This window comes from Hetaerina americana, unplaced genomic scaffold (genome assembly GCF_022747635.1).
Source record: "Hetaerina americana unplaced genomic scaffold, ioHetAmer1.1.p SCAF_9, whole genome shotgun sequence".
Taxonomy (NCBI): domain Eukaryota; kingdom Metazoa; phylum Arthropoda; class Insecta; order Odonata; family Calopterygidae; genus Hetaerina; species Hetaerina americana.
Window position 1 is genome coordinate 35,183,545 of NW_027287538.1, and position 20,547 is coordinate 35,204,091.

A 20,547-nucleotide genomic window follows, 5' to 3' on the forward strand; every position below is an offset into this window, starting at 1 on the left:
TATCAAGTTAACGACAAGTTAATACTTCTGATTTTTGAATTTGCAGCAGAAAGGAAAGAAATTTATGTTTTCATTTTGCAAATACATTAATGATATTTTCTAAATTTTTAGTGCCTGCATATTTTTCATATCCTGTGACACTCAGGCTTATTTCTCATTGCAGTAGTTCTTGAAGTAATGATTAGAAATTAATATAAATTATTGCATCTCATTTTGTGCATTACCTCTCGGTTTCAACGAGCAGCTCGTACGTCTACACCATGGGGCATTTTATGATTACAAAACTCGGGTCAATGCTAGTGACCGTCTAATCAAAGACCAGTTACCTCGAAGATATATTGTTTATCGTCTAATCGAACAATATTTTGAACATCCATTTATACTTTTACTTTTAATCGGCAAATATTACCTCAACAACTTTAATTACATAGAACATGGCCAGGTTTTTGAGTTTGTGTAGCACACACTTCGTTGACCACACGCACCACAATAATTGTCTGACAAATAGCCAGATGCATCATTGCCGTTTTCTTTCTGATTTCGTGATCCGACGTGAATTCATGTAGCTCGACGTTATTTTCAAGTATTTCCAAAATTGTCTCAATTTGCTAAGCTAGACCAAATCAGAAACACTCACCAAATGTTCAAAATTACGCGTATAATTCAATCGCGCAATAATTAGAGTTCGCAAAATAAATTTAAAAAATATTGAATGTTAATTAGAAATATTTAGCAGTGTTCCAATAAATCCAAGAAATATCACAAGTATCAATATTTTATATGAGATTTTACCTTTTCCTCCACTAAGTGACGCCATTTTCAGAAACATATCTACGAGCTATATAGTTCAAAATCTGGGTACTAGTTCCACATTAGTGAGAAAACGTAGGATTTTTTTTCACCGCAGTTGAGCATATTGCCCAGTGTACACATAATTTGACACTTGTACCGTAAAAGCCTATTCTCTCCTTTCCTCATCTACACTTACCTAATATTCTCTCTGCAATGACATCTTTCAACATCCTTATACCTTTCAAAATTTCCCCTTCTACTTTTTATGCAGTAAAAATTGCAAATGCGTTATCTTGACCACAGCAAAGCGTGAAGATACAAACCGCATTCGACTAAAACTTTGGAGCGATTTCATTTGGGAAATAGGTAATAAAAGACAGTTTCTACCCCTTGGATTCACTCTGATATTTCGAGAATGTATTTTATGGCCGAAATGGCAGCTGGATTAACCCTGACATTGCATTTCTCCTACCATTTCCGCCACCCTATCCGAGTGAAATTTACAGGACGGGGAGTGAGAATTAAAGTTTTATATCTATAATGAAATGGCTAGACAGATTACCCATTGTGACTCAATTTCCAGCTTGCTCGCACTTGGTGCACGAGTACGATTACTTGAAAGACTTTTTATTTGGCTCAATATAGCGTTGAAAAAAATATACTAAAAACTCATTGTAAAGCAGTCTTGGGAGCATAACAAGACTCATTCCTCAAACCACATCCAAGAATCCTTTAACGAGGTGATTTTTAAGACTTCCGATGGGGGGAACTTAATCTTTTCACCTGCAATCTCGTTTTTTACAATCACCTCGCTGAAATCCACGCCAACCCATAAAAAAGACCGAGGTCCACTCGCTTCCAGCGACCCAAATTAGTCTGGCCTTCACGATTGCCCAGACAGCGTCCCCTTACTCGTGATTTAAACGTTACCTTTAGTGAATTGTCGCGTTTAGTAGATATCGTCATCGGAAGAGCTTCCCTCCAACTTTATTCCACTTTATTCCCATTTCTATATCTAACCCCCAAGTGTATTAATAAGAATTGGTAAAAAAATTCGCATACTTTAGATGAAAATTCATTAAAATTAAATTGCTCAAGTGCTTTGCTACTCAAAGACTTCGTTATCTTTGAGTATCATAATCACCTTGCTCCGCATATATGTCTCGTTGATAATTGAAAACTTACGTAATTGAGTTTCAATTAAGCAGAAAACGGTTTCATTGTATAATTCCATAGTTATTTTAACGGAATATTCGATGAGAAGGGGGAAAAATATTGTGAGCAAATGTAAATTAATAGTTTTTTAGTTCCCACGTTGACGTGTGCATTTTAGATATGTTTATTATATTATTCGCAATATATCTTCCAATTAATATAAGCGATGGTAGGTAGCATTGATGCTATGTTAGCACAGTGTATGAGCAAAGGCTATAAGCTTGACGATAAAGGGGAAGGCTAAGTCGAATTTAAATTGGAGGGATAAACTACAGCAGGTTTAACAGTCCAAATGTGCAGAAAGTGTTTAGGAGCAAGATGGTCAAAATAGTAGGGATATACGGAGAAAAATTGCCATTGGCAAAGAAGCATTCATGAAGATGAGGGGGTTGACCACAGGGACAATGAGTAAGAATGTTAAGAAAAGATTAGTGAAAACTTTGATATGGAGTGTAGTTTTGTACGGCACGGAAAATTGATCATTAAAGAAAGATGATAGGTGTAAATTAGAGGTTTTTGTGATGTGGAGACGGGTGTAAAAGATAAAGTGGAAGGAAAAGAAAACAAAGGAAGAAGTAATAGGCATGAAAAGAGGGTGGGGGGGAAGGATTTGTTGGAAGAATCCCAAACTAGTCAGGGAAGGTGGTTTCGAAGCATCGTGACTTTCGGTGGAATTTTGGAGACTGCGATAGAAGGGATAACGTTAGCAGGCGAAGTAGGTGGATGAAAAAAATAGACATACGAGGGTCATCCGGAAAGTAGTACCCGTTCGTGCCGCATGAAGTGCTGACGACGCGAGTAGCCGCTGGACGAGGTCAGATAGCTTCAGTGGCTTGTCTGCCTTCTCTGAGCCAAGTTGCGTGACGCTAGCATTGCCTGTGTTGTTTCTGTGATTGTTTACAATGTTTAAAAAAATTGAGAACGCCGCCAGTTGTGAAGTGAGGGCAGTGATTAAATTCCTCAATGCAAGAAACGTTCGCCCATGTGATATTCATCGCCAATTAAAGGAGGTGTATGGAGACAATGTAATGGACGAGTCGTCTGTTCGGCGGTGGTGTCGCAACTTCAACATGGGGAGGGGGAACACACACGACGATGAGCGTCCGGGGAGACCGTCTGTCATTACAGACCAACTGGTGAGCTCAGTTGACGAATTCGTGAGGAACGATCGGCGCGTCACAATTGATGACATCTGTGAGCATTTTCCCAATGTTTCTCGAACAATTGTTCATGAAATTGTTAAACACCATCTGCATTATGCAAAAATTTGTGCAAGATGGGTCCCTCGCGTATCTCAATGAGCTGGCGGCGAAGGACTATGCAGCAGGAATACAGAAACTTGTCACACGTTATGACAAATGCCTTAATTTGCTTGGAGATTATGTTGAGAAGTAGTTTAAAGTATCCTCTTTCAAATAAAATTTTTTATGTTTGTTAATATTTACTTTTGTGTCTTTATTTCACGAACGGGTACTACTTTCCGGATGACCCTCGTATTTGGCGGAATTAAGGGAGGTAAAATGTATGCGGAGTTAAGAAGGGTTTCTTTAAGGGTGGGCTGCCAGGTTGTGCCTTCTTAGGTGAAGCCATCAAATGAAGGTGTGTTCAGCGTGCCCACCAAAAACTTACCTTTAACGGTAGGCTACCAAATCGTGGCAAAGTAAGAATATTTGCTTAAGTGAAGACCCTCTAGATTTTTACTGATTCAAGTGAAACGGTAATGTAAGGAACCAAATATTTTTCTAAGTATAGTTTTATTGTTGTGTCTTACCCATTTAAAGATTTAATCATTATTTTTTGGAGCCACGTAAATCAGGTATTCGTCTATACCTAGCCTGTTTTTATGGGATAGTTATTTTTTTATAAAAGTACCCACCAAGTGGTTCTGAATTGGTCGAACGCGTATCGAGGTATTTTGGTGAATTTATAATGATAATGGAGAGATTTTTTTAATGATTTGATTTTTATTATTCCTTTACTTATCTTTTAAACTATAATTATAATTTTTTCATACATTTTACGCTAGAATTGATTTGCTCAAATTTTAAGATGAATTTACCTGTTTCAACGCAAGAATTGGAAGTTTAATTAGCAATTAAGTTTTCTATTTGTACTAATATTTACAGTATCTTCTTTTAAATAATGTTATTTATTTGTCCAACCTAAGCTTTATTTTAAACATGATGTTAGAGGTCTCGATGTTACGACACGACGTCGTTCAGCAAGTTATCATTTTGTAAAACAGGTACAGGACCATGCATGAACAAATAAAAAGTATGGGTAAATTTCGACAGAAAAAATATAACAAATCCTGAGTCTGAACCTAAGGTGTGTATAGATTGTAAAATGCCTCGGTAAATGCATACTTTGCAAGTCATTCAAGAGTATTCATCACTATAGTTTGAAATTTCAAATGGGTTGGAAACACTTTGATTTTGGGATATGGACTGGCGAACCCATTCTTGTTGAAGCGTTGTGAAATGGGACATACGCCGTCCCAATTTCAGAATGGGGCCTACGCAGACCTTAGTGATGCCCCTGGTGTAATCTCGGGACTGGGGCCAGTTGTCATTTAAATGCCCGACTTCTAAATTTGAGAATTAATGGTCTTCAATATAACAGAAAAGGATACTCACTCCCCTCTCACTCGAATTACTGACTTCGGAAATACAAAGATCACCTTGGAATTATATGGCCCTCACACAAAAACGTTGGATGTCATAATTAAAGGGTATCGGTCATAAAACGGTCCCCGCAATGGGTCCACGAAATAACCAATAAACATGTCGGTCTGGGATCAAAGCGATTTATTGCCGCGATCGCATATGCATTGATTGAAATCGATAGGGCGAGTTATATTGTTCCTCGAAATACCTCACACGATTTCTGTCCTTGGTTTCGAGAAAAATCCCTTCTCCATTACCCTCCGATTATTCAAATCGTTTTCTTTTGGCGATTGTATGATGAACGTGAATGAAATCTTTTAGCATTTGGGCATTCACGGGACACAATTCCGAATACCGAGGAATTTTGTATGCATGTGTAAGCTTGAATTTCGTGCGGAAAAGAGATTTCTTATTTTTTTTGGTAATTTTTATAGCGCGTAACATATTTCGATGCGAAAGGCATTATTGAGCGATCTGGATGCCTTTTGTTTGCAACTGTCGGAGGCATTTGAGGAGTTGATCGGATTCAACTGATACCGATGGAATTCTTTTGGGTTGTCAGAAATGGTAAAGCGGCTCGACTTTGGTGTCGTTAAGAAAGGCATTTTCGAAAGTGATCTTTTGTATTCTTTACCATCGCCTCATTAATATGTAATAACAATTGTATGTTCCGTCTCAAGAAATGCGCCCAAGAGGAAACAGGCAATCAACAATTTATTTTGTCGATCATATTTTTATACTTATTTCGTGGGAGTGAAACCCTTTCGGTGTGTGTCCATTTTTGCAAAGCCTGCGAGTGACTTTTGGCGGGAAGGTACCATTTCAAATAAACGCTCCATAATCCATGCTACCTCTACGAATATTTGATATAAAAAATTCAGTGTGATAACAGGTAGGCAATGTGCTCAACGAGGACGTATCTGCCAACTGAGGGTAGTGAATGTGGCATAATAATTGAAATTGTAATTTGTCTATTTTTATTGCGAAAACATCAAACATAATGATGGAATGGTTTCAATCGTTCATAAATTATTTATTTTCTAAAAAATAGTCTGAGTAATTATGTTTAACAAATTATCATTGCGTAAATATAACTGCGTGTGAAAGAGATTATAATAGCTTTTTACAAAGTATTCTTCCGTTAATATACCCCTTCCCTCCCAAAGAGTTGCCACCTTAGCATGACGTGGGGGTCTGTGTTCCAAAGACCCCGAGAGCTATGCTGGCCCGAGCAATGCTCCTAGTAGCGTCGCCCACCGATGAAGGTTCATGGATAGGGGACGGGCAAAGAGCGGTTTCGCTCTTTGCCCGTCCCCTATCCATGGGAGCGAGCTCCCGACCTGTTTCTCCAGGTCGGGAGCTGGACGTGAGGTGCAGAACCGCACCCTCCATAACAATAAATATGTTAAGAAAACCTCGAAATGTGCTTTATTCACGAGGACTATTATGCTTACTTAACTAGACGTCAATCGAAACACAAGGCCATGATAAATTCAGAAATAGAAAATCAGCGTGAATTCTTCCCAGAGCTGCATACATACGGGAAGGATATAAATTGTATAATTAACTGAACTTGGCTCAAAAAGAGGTAGCCCGCGACACTATCCCGGCCTGTACAGACTATACATAGACATTTCAGTATTCTCAACGTGATCTATCAACAATCCCCTCTACTCCCCACCATACCAAGCACTTCCTCGTTCGTTTTACTTTCCGTCCATTTCACCTTTTCTATGCTTCTCCACATTCACATCTCAAAAGTCTCCTTTTTACGCTGATTATCTTGCTTCCACGTCGTACAAAATGTTTCGTCGCGGACCATGTTTCCATGGCCATGTTTCCACGCCGTAGCAAACCACGCTCCAAATCAAAGTTTTGACAAGCCATTTCTTAGCATTCTTACTCAATTTTCCTGTCAAAAATCCCTTCCTCCTTTTAAAAGCTCCTTACTTAACGTATTATCGGTTTTATTTCTCGAATGCGTTGACTATTTTAGCTCAAAATACTCCCGAGATAGGTAAAATGTATTACCTGTTCGAGTTTATGACCTCCTATTTTAACGTTTAACGTAGCCTTTTTCTTTCCCGAAAACCGCATTACCTTTGTATTAGTCACATGCATTCTCATTCCATATATTCCTAGAGCCTTCCTTCTTTCCCCTTCTTAAATTTTGCTTCCCATCACTCTCTACCATATTTTATAACCCCTCGCCATGTTTTATTTTCCTAAAAGTTTCCTTATTTCGCTTTCCGTCTTGACATCTTCTTATTTAGGGTCCAGTCCAGGGGTTGGCTGACAGCAATTCTCTTATGCTGTTATTTTCCGCCTTGTTTCACATTGCGAAGTAGCTCCTGTATCCTGCATCTTTCACTATCTTTCCTAGGAACCGCAACGGGACCTTACCTTGCCCCCTTTCTCCTCCATACGCTCCTTATTATTAAATTTTAGAAGCCCTTTATGCCTCAATAGCGGTCCAATGAACTGCTTTCTTCTTTGAGCTAGGGTCTCCCAGTAACCACCCCCTAAAACTGAAATGAATTTGCCTCTCTTTCCGAGGATCCAAATTAGCATCTGACCTATTCTAAACTCCAGAATCAATTCTTTTGAAGCTTTTTAAACTGTTTTCATAGGATTTCAAAAGCTTTTTTTATAAGGTTTTATTTGAGTGTTTAAAATTCTAACTTCAGCTTTACATCGTCCATCCCTAGGGATCCTACTTCCAAATAAATAAGCGAGTTAACATCTTTAATTTGCTCGTCACCAATAACAATTTGTACTTTGGCTTTCTCGTCCTTGTTACAAACATTGAATTTCGTTTATTCTCATTTGAAACCTTATTCTCCCATTCCTCCTTTCATTTTGTAGCATTTTAATGGGCCTTCTTCATTATTCGTTAAGGTAGGAATATTAAATTCGTAAATTTGAGCATGCCTTCTCTTTAAAACTGCACAAATTCTCTTGCCTTTACTTTTGATCTCAATTATTTTATTGAAATGTAATGAAATAATTGACTTTGTAATTCCACACACTTTATTTAAAAACACACGACCCAGGTTTCGACGTTGAACGTCATCATCAGGTGGTTCTCGTCTTCTTTTTGCCAAAACGTTCCCTCTTGACGCTTGGCTTGCAGCTGCCCGATGATTTAATCATTCAGCTGCTGTGTTTGCGGCTTCTTAGCCCGTCGATGAAGGAAGGTCCAATCAACTCCTTTTCCTTTTCAATGGTGGTTGGTCGTCGTCCCGTCCCGTTGCTGCTCTTGGGCGTTTGTGCCTTTCCCAGGAGACAGGTTTTAAGCCGCCGATCGACCGCAAGTGCTCTTCTTTTTTGCCTTCAAGCTCCTCGTAAAAGGCCGTCGCGCGAGTCTTGATGACATCTCCAATGGGCGCAGTTTCAGTTAAGGCGTGGAGAATTTCTGCGGCATAGTTCCAGCCAAGCCCAAGTACACTGTTGAGTGCCCCTCTTTCCGTTACCTCCAAGTGGTGGAAGGCCGTCTGAGTCATTCTGCCACTCCATGCCGGTGAAGCGTACATCAAGATTGGGCGAATTGCCGCCACGTACAGATACGTCTTTGTCTTGATAGAGAGGGACGGTGAACGCAGCAGCGGCGAGAGTTGTAGTCGTCTTCCTCTTGCCTTCCTGGTGGCAGCGAGGGCGTGACTTTTGAATGTCAGTCTTTTATTCAGTATCACGCCTAGATAGGTCACCTCTTCCTTCCATGGCGCCTCCTCGGTGCCCACGAGGATTTCTCCTGGTTCTCGCAGTCCTCCAGGTGAAAAAAGAATCGTCTGTGTCTTTGCGCTGTTGACGCTGATTCGCCACAGGGCGTACCACTCCAGCAGTTTGTCTACTGCTCGCTGTAGGTATGTTGCCGCCATGTGTGCTCTCCGCGAAGTGGTCACTATTGCTGCGTCATCCGCATACAGGGCAACCATGGTATGTCGTCCAAGGTCTACCGGGAGGTCCGCCGTATATAGATTAAAAAGTATCGGTCCGAGCACCGATCCTTGCGGCACGCCTGCGTGGACCTGTTTCGGCTGTGACAGCGCGCGTCCCCAGGCGACACGGAAAGTCCTTCCTGTCAGGTATGATGTTAGCAAGCGGCGCTGCCAATTTGGAAACCGCTGTATTGCAAGTTTTCGCCTGAGACCAGCGTGCCATACCCGGTCGAAGGCTTTCCTGATGTCAAAGAACGCCGCCGTTGAGCAGCATCGCCGATTGAATCCGGCCGTCACCTGTTCCACGAGACGGACGAGCTGGTGTGTGGTGGAGTGTTCCTCTCGAAAACCGTACTGTGATGCCGGCAAGATTGAGTAGGCCGCGATGTGCTTCAGGAGATGTGGCAGCAGTACCCTCTCAAGCAGCTTTCCCAGGGTCGCTAGCAGGGCGATCGGGCGGTAGTTCTCTACGTTCCTAGCGGACTTCGGCGGCTTCGGCAATAGGATGACTTTTGCCGATTTCCAGATGGCCGGAAAATGTCCCATGGAGAAGCAGGCCGTAAAGAGCGTAATCAGGTGAGTTGCGAGCGAGACAGGCATCTGTCGAAGGGCCTCGTTCGGGATGTTGTCCTCTCCTGGTGCTTTCTTGCAGCGTAGTCGTCCAAGGGCTGCTCTCAGGTCGTTTTCGGTAACCTTCGTTACCGTCATGGTGCCCTCCTCCGTTGTTTCATCCTCTTCAGGAAAGTCGCTAGGATCATCCGGTACCAGTGGATCCGGAGTCGACGTGAAAGTGGCCTCCAGCGTAGTTGCTGCAAATTCAGCCTTTTCGTCTTCCGTGATAAGAGGGCCACCAGGTGAGTCGATCGGTGGGTCGATCCGAATGCTGTGGCGAAGAGAAGCTGCCATTCTCCAGATGCTCCCATCTTCGGTTCGGAGGGAAGCAACCTTCCTTTCCCACGTCGTCTGCCTGTGGTCCTGGATGAGCTGCCTCACTTCGGCTCGTTTTCTTCTAAACCGTGCCCCATCCGCGGGACATTTGGTTCTTTGAAATCGTCGTCGAAGCCGATTTCTTTCGCGGATGCGGCGAAGGATGGAATGAGGCAGCGTCAGATGTCCAGAAGGGCGGATCAGTTTTATTGGCACGGTGTTCTGTAATGCTTGGTCCACGCCAGCTGTTATGACAGAAGCATATTCGTCCAGCATAGCTTGTGACGTCAGTGATGGCGGCTGTTCCGGTAAAATGTCGGACAGGATCTGCCTGTACCCTGTCCAGTCTGTTTTGTCCAGGCATCGCACCGGCCGTGGGGGAAGTAACGTTGGGCAGCATCCCAGATAGGCGCAGACTGGGTAGTGGTCGCTGTCCAACGTCGGTGTCGCCACGAGAGAAAGCGAACTCGTGAGCCTACGGTGCAGCGCAATATCTAAGACGTCTTCGCTCCTGCCGTGATGCTGATGCGTTGGCCCATGTGGACCCGCGACGCGTACTCCGTTGTTCTGAGCCCATGTGAGCAGCGCTTCACCCCGAGGGTTCGGTGTAATTGAATGCCATGCAGCATTCTTTGCATTTAGATCCCCGAGAAAAAGCGACGGCCGTGACCCGGAGAAGATGACTTCGAAATCCTGTGTGGCTAGAGGTCGTTTTGGGGGGAGATAGAGTGACCCCACTGTGAGAGAGCCGATCGAAGTATCTACTTCAATGGCTGTCGCCTCTAGATGCAGTCGAGCTGGTAGGTCAATTTTTCTCGCAGCCAGGTCAAGCGAAACGAGGACCGCCGTGCCCCCTCCTCTTGTTTGCCGGTCATCCCGGTAAACTGCATAGCCTGGAACGCCGTATGAAGTTCCAGGACGGAGATGAGTCTCTTGCAGACAGACGATTGAGATTCTTGCCTTCCGTAGAAAGGCAAGCAATTCAGGGGTCTTTCGCTTCAATGCGCCGCCGACATTCCATGTGGCTAGGATGATAGATTTATTTAATTCTCGCCTATGGTCCATTTTGGCTTGGGAAAATAGTGGTAAGGGCGACAGTTAAAGCTTGCAGCTGTTGTTGCAATAGCGCAGCAGAGGACGTCAATGCTTCCAGGATGGAAGAGAGGGATGTAGCCAAAGTTGGAGTCGGCATCTGCGAGTCTGCAGCCCGCCTCTTCTGGGGAAGAGGAATTTTTATTTCTTCTGCTGTCTCCCTGGCGACCGGAGCCGGCGTCGAGAGTGGAGGAAAGTCAAGATGCTTGCACATGGTCGGACGTTGGGTTGCGTTGGTTGGGTCTCCCGGCTTCGACGCGTTGAAGGTACCAAGCGTCTTCTGTTGAGGAGAAGGCAGCTCTGTTTCAGCGGCGGTGTTCTTCGCCCCCTGGGTTGGTGCGCCTTTCCTCCGGAGGCTAGCCATCTTCATCTCCTTCTGTTTGGCGTAGACAGGGCAGGTCCTGAGAAATGCAGGATGGTTTCCTCCGCAGTTACAGCAACAAGTCTTCTTCCTTTCCGTATCCGGACATTGGATGCCTTCATGTGCACCAGCACACTTGTAGCATCGCGGGGCTGCCGTGCAGTTGGAAGATGCGTGTCCGAATCGGGTGCACCGGTAACACATTTGTGGCTCCCTGTGCTGATATTTTGCCACCCTGACACGGGAATTGCCGATGTATCTTATGGCAAGCATTTCTTTTGTTTGCCATTCAGGGTTTTCCTTGACAACGACAAGGAAGAAGGTTCCCTGCCGCACCAGATGCACTCGTTCCACCGGAATCCCCATGGCGTCCATATCTTCTTTCAGTAGCTCAACTGGGTAGGTGCACGGAAGTCCACGAACCGCGTAGAAATTGGCTCGTAGGGATTTCGGGCCCCAGGTCGAGAATTGTGCATTTGACTGCACCAACAGCTGCTTTATGGCCGCATAATCAGCCGCAGTCTTTAGTTGAAGTCTCGTCGAGTCGGTTGTATGGATTGCAGTAAAGGACTTGTCCGTTGCCTTGGATCGGACAAGTTTCAGCAAGGCCGCGTGGTCTACAACATCGTATATGATGAGTGCCGGGGGGCGTGGTTCCTTTTTTCGGCTTGCCGGGGATCCAGATGGTGCAGATGAATTTTCAGCCTCCATCGCCACGGGAGCAGAAGAGTTGTCCGTGTCCGGATCCGTGACGAGCGGTGAGAATTTATTACTCGCACTTACCGGGCGCTTATTAGTTGCTTCTTCAATGGAAAGGAATGGTGCGCTACGCTTCCCGGCTCCTCTGGGATCCTTGACGTGTCGCCAGTCGTCGTTGAATTTCGCGGCAGGGGCAGACGGCCCGTTCTGATGCATGGAAACGTCCATATTTAGAGCGCCGGCAGTATGAACAGGGTTTGAAGAAGTATTTTCCAGCTGCTGGTCGAGAGGAGTCCTTATAGTGTCCGCTGGCAGCGGCACGATGTCCATATTGGGCGCCACCGGCGCCTTGCTTCGCTGTCCCTCGATTATTTAATGATGTCAGCAACCAGGGTTAGAAGTATCCAGTAGAATATTCCAAGGGAGGCGTACGTCGAAATTTCTGTAGGTATATCCAGGTCTGATGGTCTATCCTCCGTCTCCAACGTTCCGAATCCAGGTCCAGGTCAGGTCAGGTCAGGTCGGAGGTCAGGTGGTCCTCATAGAAGCACGCTGGCTATATATACCTTCTGATCATAGGAGGGGGGGGGTTGGTCAGAGAGGGAGGTCGGAGGGGTAAAAAGGTTACAATGTAGCTGGGAAGAAAAGAGAATTACATTTTTGATTTAGAAGAGTGGTAGGTCTAGGAGTGGGGAGTGGGAGGGATACAAAATTTCGTTGGCAAGATCATCTTTCCAACGGACACATTTCAAAATTTCTAACTGCTCCAAAGCATCGAGCCTTTGACCTTTTTCTTCAAAATGAATAATTTTTGTCACAAAGTCACTTTTGTGATCACTTTCGATGAGGTGTTTTGCAAAGAGGGATGTTATGTTCTTATTTTTTACACATGTTTGGTGTTCTTTAATCCTTTCTTTAAATTTCCGTCCTGTTTGTCCAATATACTTTGTGCTACAATCCGAGCACTTTAACTCATACACTCCACTCCTCTCGTTTTCGGGGACTTTGTCTTTAGTGTGAGAGATCAGGTTCTTAAGGCATGAACGACTGTAAAAGGCACATTTAATTTTTTCTTTAGGTAAACTTTTAATTACTTTTTGAGAAATAGTCCCAAGATATAGTATTCTCCGCCATTTGGCAGTGGGATCTTTTACATGTTCGGGGTTGTAAATGTGGCTTAAGGCTATTTTTGTAAGTTTATTCCGGTAAAGTTTATTTATTAGATCTTCTGAATACCCATTGTTTACTGCTAACGTTTTAATTACATTAAGTTCCTTATTTACATTGAATTTTGACATAGGGATAGCGGTCAAACGGTGGATCATTGCATGAAATGCCGAAAGCTTTTGGGTGAAGCAATGCCTTGAAGAGGAATTAATTAATTGGTCTGTATACATTTCTTTCCTAAAAATGGAATACTGTAACCCATCTTTGTCTTTAGAAATGGATAGGTCGAGGAAATTCAGGGAACCTTTTTCCTCTTTTTCACACGTGAATTGTACATTAGAATTGATAGAATTTAGATGTGCTAGAAACTGATCTAGTTGCCTATCAGAACCTGTCCACACACAGAAGACATCGTCTACATATCTTAACCAACAAAATACATTATTAATGAGAGGGTAGGCTGAGGAGAACAAAACTTTTTCAAAATTGTCCATATACATATCGGCCAGGAGTGGGGACAAGGGCGAGCCCATGGCTAAACCATTGGGTTGTTAGAAATAGGTACCATTAAAAATGAAATAATTTTGGGAAACACCCATGGAAGCGGTGAACCTTGCCGAAGACATCCTCATCCGGAAATCCATCCCAGTTCCAGTTATAAGTGAACTTTGTGCATTACTTAAGACGTGTGTTTCCCAAAATTATTTCATTTTTAATGGTACCTATTTCCAACAACCCAATGGTTTAGCCATGGGCTCGCCCTTGTCCCCACAGGGCGGCCTTTTACAGTCGTTCATGCCTTAAGAACCTGATCTCTCACACTAAAGACAAAGTCCCCGAAAACGAGAGGAGTGGAGTGTATGAGTTAAAGTGCTCGGATTGTAGCACAAAGTATATTGGACAAACAGGACGGAAATTTAAAGAAAGGATTAAAGAACACCAAACATGTGTAAAAAATAAGAACATAACATCCCTCTTTGCAAAACACCTCATCGAAAGTGATCACAAAAGTGACTTTGTGACAAAAATTATTCATTTTGAAGAAAAAGGTCAAAGGCTCGATGCTTTGGAGCAGTTAGAAATTTTGAAATGTGTCCGTTGGAAAGATGATCTTGCCAACGAAATTTTGTATCCCTCCCACTCCCCACTCCTAGACCTACCACTCTTCTAAATCAAAAATGTAATTCTCTTTTCTTCCCAGCTACATTGTAACCTTTTTACCCCTCCGACCTCCCTCTCTGACCAACCCCCCCCTCCTATGATCAGAAGGTATATATAGCCAGCGTGCTTCTATGAGGACCACCTGATGATGACGTTCAACGTCGAAACCTGGGTCGTGTGTTTTTAAATAAAGTGTGTGGAATTACAAAGTCAATTATTTCATTACATTTCAATATGTTATGCAAATTCCACAAAGTTACGCCTGAGACAACAAATTCAATTATTTTAGTTGCTCTTTACATAAATGCTATAACGGTGATTGTTCAGCCATTTTCCTCGCCACTTTCAGGATTTTTGATGACCTAATAATAGCACTTTTCCACTAGATAAAAATTTTTTACCGACCAGGTTTTGATGTTCTACATCATATGCAAAAAATTCCTAGAAAGGAAGGAGGGGGGGAATTGGTAAGAGGGGGAATTTGTGGCGGGACGAAGGGTGGGGAAGGGAGATAGGTTAATAATTTTTATCTGGAAGGAAAGGACTGTCATTTGGTTATTACATTCCGATTCCACCATTGCACGCCTAAAACTATAAAATTCGTCAACATTTACAAATCTTCTTTTTGCTACCCTCCTCCTATAATAGTTCTCACCATCCTTCATAAATGTATTCCATATAAGTTCCCGGTATCTGTTGTCAATTCCAGATTTTCTCATAAACACAGATCCATCAAGATCGTTTGAATCTATTTTTCAATTCTGTTTCAATAATATTTTAAGACATCTTTTTCTCCTAACATAATTTTACACTATATGCAGTATTTCCACCTTATTATGATTTCATCATTTTTATCCAGTAGAATTTCACTCTTTCTCCATCACTACCTTGACTTTATTCCCGTATTTCCCAACTCATTACTTTACTAGCTTTTAATCCGATTCTAGTTCTCCCGTTTAAGTATTCATTAACTTTGATCAATCAATCAGGCTAATACGCTGATAAATATGTCACATATTTCAATGAATCCATCGTCGAGTAAGACTTAGAAGATGCGGATCGTGGTAACGCATTCACACACCTAGAATACAGGAGATAAATTACCGGTGAGGATGTAGATAACGTTTCTTAAGGTGCAGGTGGCAGGTAGAAAAATAATACAAAATGTACAGCGAGAGGGATCACAAAGTGCGCAGAGGAGCACAGAAGAGACGGTGGGTTGCGCAGGTGGCCTTCTCGTATGTTAAAGCCACTTAAATAAGTTTCTTAATACAGAGACCCAAAAAGAATTAGAATAAAGAATATGGTGAAGCTTTGGGAGTTGCGGGCTAGGAAAAAGCCCCGCAATGCCCACCCCATCCATTAGGAGGTAGCCTTCCTTCATAGTGATATCTGTTTGATGCATGCATGCATTCATATACGATAATGTTTCAACCGGTGTTGGATTAACAGGTATTGCATTTTGGAGAATTGATCTTTCGAAAAACTTCATCGTCAGTGGAAACATTGCGCGATATTTCTAATGAAGGTGTTTGCAGATAGAAAAGTCAAATATTTAAAATTAAACAAGAAAAACTAAATTGGTAATCATATGATATTTGATCGCGTGGAAATAAAATATAATTTCTCAGTTCATTTATATGTTTAATGATTTTATACTTCCGTATTTATTTCGTAGGAATGTCATGTGCCACGTGGAGATGTATTCGAGTTAAACTTTCATATATGTCACACCACTACGAACATAGAATTATATCATCTAGATCTACCAAATCAGTGATTTAATACAATCTCTACATGCTATGATACAGTGTATAATTATTTTATTTTTAAAATTTAGGGAATGAAAGGAAAATAGCTTGCAAAATCACTTAGGGTAAGTGCCACATTGATGGATGGCTTTCGTGCGATAAGCGAGAATGCATTTCTCGCATTACTATTGTATATTGCTCTCATTCCGTCCTCTTTGAGATTTCAGCCGATATTCCAACGTCATACTCGCCCAAGGCCGTTTACCAAGAACGTACTAATGAGCACTGAGAAAAAAATCTTAATTTACCGTGATTCATTGCTGTGCGAAAAAATTGCACATATAACTCTGTTTTTCTCCACCCTTACGTATACCTAAGTAAATGGTCACTCGCTCTTCTCTTTAGATTTAGATATCCCCCTAAGGCTAGCTAGCAGAGCGTAGGCCACTTCTTTCGAGATATTTAAGAGACGGATGGCCACTAGTTGGGACATTTCCTTAAAAATTAATTTTTTTTCAATCAAATAGGACGAAGGCAAGCTACAGTTTTCACCAGAGTTTCCCCTTCAGCGCTCTCGGAGAAAATCTTTTACCGAGTCCATACTCTTGCGAGTTAAAACCTCTGAGCGGAAGCGCATCTCGGAAATAATGAAGAAGTAAAAATTCGAGGCCAAGAAATATAGTGTGCTCCTACGAAGTGCGTACCGCTCCCCTTTTGTATATGCTTCGTTGATTCATTAGCCCTTTACAGGAGCTGGCAATGGCCAGAGGTGGAGGGAGAGGGAGGAAAGCTCACAAAAAAGATGGAAAGGATGTGTATCATTTAGAAGGATGATCTAACGTCCCCTCCCACAACTCTTTGAGCTCTGTGGGTCTCCTTCCATCCCCAACCCCCGTCTACCTCCACCTCCTCCTTACAGCCTCAGTCCATCTACACCCTTCCCCCGCACCCATCTCTTCCCACAACTTCTCTCTTCGACAACCGTAATTTCCCGAACTATAAATCCCCAGAGACGGAGTAAGGAGGGCTTTTTCTCAATGCACTTGCTATCGCCAACATCTCCGTCAGCTGTTCTTCTTTTTTTTTAATTCCTTTTTTCCGTGGAGGGAAAAAATTCGAGTATGAAACAAAAATATATAAAAAAAGAAAAACACTTCGCTTCGCTTTGCCTTTTTGCACTGCCTTCCCCTACCGACCACTTTTATCTCGAATGCTCACCAAGAGATGTCTCTTGAATGATGGAAGTGGGATGCATGCCACTTCTATCATTCAGGATACCCGCTACCACAGAAATTCCTCTTCCGTCTTATTTTCATTGAGTGTTTTCTAAAATTTCAGTTGATATCATTAGGCACTAATTTCATTTATTTCGTATATCTATATAGGATCCGGATATTTAGCTCTAGACGCCTATCCGGTTCCTTAGAGTATTGATTATTAAGGCAGTATTTATGCTTAAAAATCTCCGAACTGAAAAATGTGGCGGAATGGATTTCCATCATCGATGCACTCACAAGCCAAAAGAAAATTCCCTGAATTATGTGTCAGTATGGTGAAAAAAAATCAATTGCTTTCCGGAGAGTCCTTGTTTTTCATCTGATTTTTTACATCTGCATGTAATCATAGTTTTATTCACTACTAAAGTGGTTCGCTGAAAAATGTTTAATTTCGAGGAAAGTTATATTTCCTCCACCCGCAAAACGAATATGAGAAGATACGAAAGATTACTCCCCTCTCTGAATTGAATAGTGGTCAGGCGAGATGGAAAAAATATTGAAGTAATAGGTCCAACTAAATGGCTTGACAAGGGTAGATAGATGTACCGCCGTGATAATTCTTTGGAAAAAAATTACACTGAGGTAATGGGTAATCGTCAATTATTATTCAATTATAATGCACTAGGTTAGCCGATTCAGTTGTGCGATACGAGATTTAAGCCATTGAAAAGTTAATTCTTGCACCTAAACTTATGTCAAATCATGCATTCATATGTACACATAATTTAAACATCTTGCACGCGGATGCGTAAAACTACATTTCTTGACAGGTAATACGGCACAGCGTAAGAATTATTGCAAAATCCAACGACCCAGGAGAGAGGAGTTAAATTCGAATAGATAGGCTGTAATTTTTACATGTTTTTCCCGTGTATGACGAGTTTCGAAGGTACGCTTTTATTATAATAAGTACTGTCATTTTGAATTGAATAGTGGTGTATTTTGGCGTATCAATCGTTTAATTCGGTAAAGGATTACTTGACAGTTTGTAAGAGTATACTCAGGCATGCCTAGCCATCATGGTTCAACTTACCACAGAGGGAGTGCTGTTAATTTTGTGCTACCTACAGGCACATAAGGAATTCTGGAGATGTCACACTGATCCAATAGTGAGGAGACCGATCAAGAGGATGTGAACATTCTAATCTTGTTAATACCTGACGGTCCGAGTTTTTGGTTATTGAAACTCAATCATAATAGCAACAAGAAGCATTTCATCTAAGACGAAAAGTGAAAAAAGAAATGTTGCATTATCCTTTAGCTGTGCGGAAGAGGTTTTTCCGAAGGATTCGAAAGATTTCTCAACCAATTTTATGGTACAACAAACTTCCCAGCTCAATCAAGCATTCGACGTGACATTTCAATTCCTCGCCACCCTCGTGGGTGTCCCTAATGAATTTGTTCTCACCAACCACTCAGGTGGGGGGAGCAGTGACTGTTATTGGTCAAAAAGGCGGAGCAAGACCGAGGCCAATCGATGGCATTAATTTGCCCTGCATCTTTGACCTCTGTATTTTATGATACCTCTTGTGTGCTCGGACCTATAAAAAGGAGGTGCAAGGGTGGAATTTCAACTGAGGGGGGGTAATAAAGGGAACTCAAGCGGTGTCGTCACCTGAGGTCTCACCGTACGGCTACGCTCAGTTAACGAACTTAAACAAAAAAAAATGATTCTCCCTCGGACACCGAGATTTCTGTGGTAGAGGACTTGAAATTAAGATTGTTTATTGCGGGTGCGCCCGCAAAGAGTAGTGGAACAGTTGTTAAGGGATAAAACCTCCCAAAGATGTCTTCAGGCCTTTACGACTGTCCCGCAAATGCTGCCTGTAATGACGTGTGGAAAAACATTTGCGTGAAAAGGGATCTTGTAAAGGAACGTTAGCTGCGTATTATATGATTTGGACTTAGTGTGAAGACAGTAATTTAATTTGCTCTTAAAAAATATCATGTAATTCAATCGATGTCACGTTAGTTAAACTTACACATGTTCCAGGAGTCGAAGGTATAATGGACTCCAACCAGCCACATGACGTAACAAAAATGGGGATTGAAATTACGGTGCTGGAAATAAAGATGATAATCGTTACTGCCTCCGCCATATACGTACGAGGGTCATCCGGAAAGTAGTACCCGTTCGTGCCGCATGAAGTGCTGACGACGCGAGTAGCCGCTGGACGAGGTCAGATAGCTTCAGTGGCTTGTCTGCCTTCTCTGAGCCAAGTTGCGTGACGCTAGCATTGCCTGTGTTGTTTCTGTGATTGTTTACAATGTTTAAAAAAATTGAGAACGCCGCCAGTTGTGAAGTGAGGGCAGTGATTAAATTCCTCAATGCAAGAAACGTTCGCCCATGTGATATTCATCGCCAATTAAAGGAGGTGTATGGAGACAATGTAATGGACGAGTCGTCTGTTCGGCGGTGGTGTCGCAACTTCAACATGGGGAGGGGGAACACACACGACGATGAGCGTCCGGGGAGACCGTCTGTCATTACAGACCAACTGGTGAGCTCAGTTGACGAATTCGTGAGGAACGATCGGCGCGTCACAATTGATGACATCTGTGAGCATTTTCCCAATGTTTCTCGAACAATTGTTCATGAAATTGTTAAACACCATCTGCATTATGCAAAAATTTGTGCAAGATGGGTCCCTCGCGTATCTCAATGAGCTGGCGGCGAAGGACTATGCAGCAGGAATACAGAAACTTGTCACACGTTATGACAAATGCCTTAATTTGCTTGGAGATTATGTTGAGAAGTAGTTTAAAGTATCCTCTTTCAAATAAAATTTTTTATGTTTGTTAATATTTACTTTTGTGTCTTTATTTCACGAACGGGTACTACTTTCCGGATGACCCTCGTATTAGAATCAATGTAATAAAAAATCAACTATATTACCCTTATTTTCTAGTATACGCTCCCTTTAACCTATTCTCTTCAAATGTTTGGATAGGCATAAATTTCCAAATTAATTCCCACAAATTTCTGCGGAATTAATGAATGAAATCTGTCTTCAGAGGAGCAGTGCCTCACGAAAATTACCAGTGAGGTCAAAATTCACAGTTATTACCCAAAAGCTGAGTTAAAATCATTCAATTAAAAATAAAACCTCAAAAATTTCATAGATAGACAAAGTTACCTCAGGTGTAAATGAGCCACCACTGAAGATATTAGTCATTGTTACTGGGTGAGAGTAAACTTTTTTCTCGTTTTGTTGTCAATAATAGGGAGTTATTCATATAACGATTTCAATGCAGTATGAATATATATGGTACCCAGCATATCTTTGCAAGGGTATATTTGACCGAGGGCACTTCGACACCTACCATACGAAATGCGAAATGCATGCAAGAAAAAATATCAGGACTGAAGTCATGTAATTCGAAGAAAAGATGTAGCTGTGGTCAAAAACAACTTTATATGCGGTACAGGGTATCAGGGTAATTGGTTTTCTATTTTTAAGGGACGAATAATTGGTAGAGATAATGAAATAAAACATAACA